Source organism: Acipenser ruthenus, chromosome 29 (assembly GCF_902713425.1).
Source record: "Acipenser ruthenus chromosome 29, fAciRut3.2 maternal haplotype, whole genome shotgun sequence".
NCBI classification, from domain to species: Eukaryota; Metazoa; Chordata; class Actinopteri; order Acipenseriformes; family Acipenseridae; genus Acipenser; species Acipenser ruthenus.
Window position 1 is genome coordinate 756,743 of NC_081217.1, and position 5,154 is coordinate 761,896.

The following is a 5,154-nucleotide window of genomic DNA, read 5'->3' on the forward strand; positions in this document are numbered from 1 at the left end:
TCACCAAGCTCCACAGCGTGGCTCTTTTGATTAAGAAGCAGAGTGTCGCATTCAGGGATCTTAGTGGGTTTGATGAGAATACAAGGGCGATTGGTTGTCTTTGCAAGTCTCAATAAGTGCATTTCAGGCACATGCCTTTGTCAGTGTGCTAACCCTAAATGAATATTGTTTTGTGGGTTCCGATAAATGACCCATAAAGGCAACATTTCCAGTAAGCAGCAGGCATGGAATTGATTGATCTCTATTGGAATTCAACAGGACATAGTTGGCTGCATTCTCAAAGTTATTTACTCCAGAGCGTCAGTTGCATTGTTTTTGTCAAAGGGGGAAAAAACACAATTTGCAATTCTAAAACAAGTAAGAAACCATTGAAGACTGCTCACAAACCCAGCATCAGATATCTGAGTTGTTTATTTCCGGTTTCGTAACTTTACTGGCTGTGCTATTACTTTTTGAAAATATCATTCTAATGACAAGTAAATAGCTTAGAGAACGTAATATGTAATTACTTTCGAATTCTTATTATTGATTCCTATTCTTTTTTTTCTGGTACAGTATAATTAAGGGAATTCTACAAATGGTCAGAAAACCAAAGTGTTTCCTTTTTCTTTGCCGTTGGAAGAGCGCGTCTTCTTGCGTGCGGGGTTAAGGTCAGTGAGAGAGTCAGGCCAGCTGGAGCTGCAGAACTCCTTGAGAAACGCAGACGACTGAAGGATCTCAGTTCAGAGTCAGGCAGGATGGAGACACCCTTGTGTTTAGGCTTCGCGTGATCATGAATTCAGCCTGACCATCATTTCCAGCTGGCCAGATCTGGCTAAGGAGGTCAAGATATGTGACCTTGGCACGACATGAAACGCAAACAAGTATGGAGGAAAAGGTCTGTAAATACAGTAGCTGGAAAGCAGCTGAAAACAGCAGCTGAAATATGTCCCGGGAGCTGCTGAACCAGTAAGATCGGGGGGGTCGCGGGAGCTGCTGAGTCAGTAAGATCGGGGGGGGGGTCGCGGGAGCTGCTGAGCCAGTAAGATCGGAGGGGGTGGGGGGGGGGGGGGGGAAGGTGCAGTAAATTGCATGTGTGTAACAAATGCTAGTCCCGCTAGTATGAATCTGCAAACCAGAGTTTGTCCTCCACTTCACCCTCTTTGTCCTGGATAACTCTTCGGTAGCTGCTAGATTAGATGCGGTTCATTTACACTTCAGTTTCCCATTAGAAAACTTTACCAGAGTAGGGCATGTTACAAGCACAGCACAGCTGCAGTAAAGCATAGTGTAAGCATGTCAACAGACAACGTGGGAAACCTCAGATGAGTATGGGACATGCGCACTGCAGCTGCAAATTTACTGTGCAACTATTACCATGGTCAGCATGAGCTTTCCCAGTGGAAGGGTGTTTCCACTGTCTTTCCCTGCCTGCACTGCATCCTGAGGCATGGATTAAGATGATCTGGCTTCTGAATGCTACCATGTTGACACTACCTGAGCTGGGAGGGAAGAGGGCTAGTGAAGTAAATTAGAGCCTGAGCGACTGCTTCACACCACACATACTTTTTATTAAAGCCATGGGAATTAAGGGCGTCCAAATATTAGGACTTGGCAAGGGGAAGTGTTATTCTTTAGATGATTTTCAGAGCATAGTCTTTCTTGCTTGGAGTTACAGGCTGGCTTGGGGAACGCACATTTTTATTGGGTCCCCTGGGATGCCTGTTCGAAACCCCTATTGGTATAAACAAGCTGAAAAGTCACGCTCGCTGGAGCGCAGATCCATTAAACTTGTGAAAGAACACAGGGGCCGAGGATGCAAACTCAAGGACTGGCACCAAGTCCAAACTCATTTACAACTTTAAATACAGAATGAGAAGTGACAACGCGCTCTTTTACAGAGAGAAAAGATTAAGAAAAATATCAAAGTAGAAATACAAACAAAAAAGACTTTTTTTTTCTTCCTCTAAGAGGCCGCCAAAAAACTCTGAATCTGATAAATGCATCAAACCTGAACCTGATCGACCTGAACAATCCCTCTCTCTCTCTCTCTCTCTCTCTCTCTCTCTCTCTCTCTCTCTCTCTCTCTCTCTCTCTCTCTCTCTCTCCCCTCACTGGAGGATACTCGCACCATGACTGGATAAACAGAATCCCCCAACCTGCTGTTTTTCTACAACCACTTATGCCCTTATGAGCCTCTTACTTCCCTGCTACTGCCTGGGAAAGGTGCTGCTGGTGAGACTATAAAGCTCCATTCTTTTCCCCAGCCCTAGAAGTTATTTTTAATAATGTTAGCTTTGATAATACTCTCCTGCTGGCTGGATGCCAACACAGCGCTGAGCATACCCTCATTGGATTAGTAAAGAGTGGACTTTGTTTCTCTGTTAGCATGCTCCTGCACTTAGGAAGCATGCTCTTTCTTGCAAGGCTCTTAGAAAGCGTTTCTGTGCTACACCGTGGTAGTGAAGCACAGGTCAGCCACTGTCGGATCTTGACGTTCCAGACCACGCTGCTGTATCCTTGGTTGGTTTTCGTGGCAATAACAGTATTGTTTTTCTCTTCTTTATCGGGGGAGTTGTTTTCCTCTCCCTCCGCGGGTTAGAAAATAAAACATTTTTTTTAAAATAATGTGGTTAATTATGACCTATTTAAAACTAACAGGAGTACTTTGTTGAAGGAGAGGCAGTTAAACAGACAGTTTGACGTTGCCAAAGGCCTTTAACGAAACGAGGACTGACAGTCTGGTGATTAAAGGGAAATGTTTACAGTTAAAAACAAAATCTCAATACAAGTGTTACAAATACGGCTTTGATGAAAACCAGAGTGCATTTAGATACATGCCAATACACTGGCATGGATTCCGTTTTGGAGGGAGGCTGAACATTAAACACGGAGCCAAATATGACCTTCTGCAAATATGAACCAGCAGCTGGATGCCTTCTACCTGCTCCTAGAGAACAGAGGGGGACAGGAGCTGCACTCCTCAGCAGAACAATACACATCCAAAAATAAAACAGAAATAAAACACAGGGTCCCTATCTTCACTGACACGCAACAGCAGTGACACCCTCCAAGGTTACACTCCGGTTTGGGCTTTACTGCCACTACAATGGCGACGGTGCTGTTGCTTCAATGAAAAGTGAAAAATGGAATGATGAGGAAATGCCCACAACCCTTAACAATGCCAGTCTCTCATCTTCTTTCCACTGCAATGTTACAGTCCATGAGTGTCTGTGCCGGATGGACTGAGCTGGAATAGCATGGTGAACCTCATCAACCTTGCCATGCCTTGTAATGTCAACAGGAGCCAGCTGACACGGCTGCCCATGGTAGATTAGCTCAGTTTCATATTACCATAAAAGCATTCAATACAGTGGATCTCATTCACCCGCAAGTGAGATTTAACCTCTAAGAGACAGGCCGGCATTGACAGCCGCATGCTTACAGAATTATAATTCTCAACGCTTTAGAATGTGTTTGCATGGCTTGGGTAACATGCGACTTGCCAAGACTGACCCTGACACCAAACAGCTCTTTGTTTACAATGACGTGATTGCAGGAGTCATCAAACTTCCTCTGCCTGCCACAGATTGACATGAAGATATTACACACGTGTATCTTCAGCTCTAGATGTGTGTCGTGAGAGCTGGTGAAGAGGCTGGAAGCAATGGGCTGCTCTGTAACCAGGAGAAGACAAGACCAGCTCTCTTGATAAGAAAGGGAGGCCAGTGTGGTTAAACCCTCAGAGATCAGGGGTGTGCTGAGGAGGCTCCTCGGAATGGGACAGAAAGAGTTTCAATGCAACGTGTTGCACTTTGAGAGGCACAGCACCTACACAGGGTTTCAATGGCAAGGACTGCTTGAATTGGGTGCTTGGTTATTAAATCTGCAAACTGACCGTTTTCTAAAAACGAGCCTCATAGTCAAGATGTTGTGTTTTGTTTTGTCTGTTGTAGCTTTGACTGTAATTTTGTAATTGTGTAATTGCCTTATCATTCATCACTGTCAGCAAGCAGCTTCGGAGCTCAAAACAAACAATCCGATTATTATTCCAATCATGTATTTATCTCAGAGATTGTAATGTTATTTATTACTGGATATACTGTGACATCATTTACTTTCACGCTCCAGTGAGGTGTCAGAACCCTATCCATTCTTTGGAACAACACCGCTGGCGAGTATTGCTTCAATCCATCTCAAGAACTAGCAAATGAGGAAGAGCTGCAGGCTCTGTGACTTCGCTGCCCATCCAACTGGCCGAGCCTCCACACTGGAGCTGGGAATATTAAAGCAATCCATCTTGTGTCATCCATGCTGTGCCACGCTCCCCATGCCCTTTCCATGACCTGTGTGAAGATGTATTATCGGAAGTGGTCCAAATATATTCAGGAGACTTTTATACAGCCAAAACCATTTCCTTCTTTTGTCAGGCAACCTTAATAGTGATATTTAATGCCTTTTATAGTCTGAAAGAATTCGACCTGGGAGTAGCAACTGCAGCTGCCTCAACTGACCATGTGTCCTTTTGGATGAAGTGATAAAAACACGAAACGATACAAACACATAAGATATCACCTAGATGGCAATTAGCATTTCAAGTACTAGTACTCCCAATTGTGTGGGTTTGAACCCAAGTCCCCTGGGGTAGTCTTTGTTACCAGACTCCCTGAATGAAGCCAGGTTAACGTGTCTTACCAGCTTACTGTTCCTGCATCTGGCATTTCAAGCACTCTGCTTAACTGTGAGGTGGTTACAAAGCTCTAGCTGAGTGTCGTGCCTGCCACGCATCTCACACGGGACGGGCTGCGGGTTTGGATCTGTACACTGGGCCAGGGCTTCGAATCTGAAAACGTACTCTAATATTTAAACTGACAGACACGAGTTAAAAAAATAAATAAAAAAAAATCTATAGATTTGACAGTTTTTCCAGTCTGTGTGCAGTATACAGTTTGAGTGATCTTGTGATGATATATCTCAATGTGTCTGATTTGGAAAGAGAACATTACACTGAGCCTGCTATCGGGGAGTACTTAGTATCACTGCATGCCTGCCCCTTCACTGTTCCTCTGGTTATTGCTCTTATAAAAGCTCACAAATTTGCTCTCTTTACCGTAATTGATTTCCGCCACCCCTGTGGGCGCGGGTCAGGATTTGTTTTGCGCCACGACGGAGGCC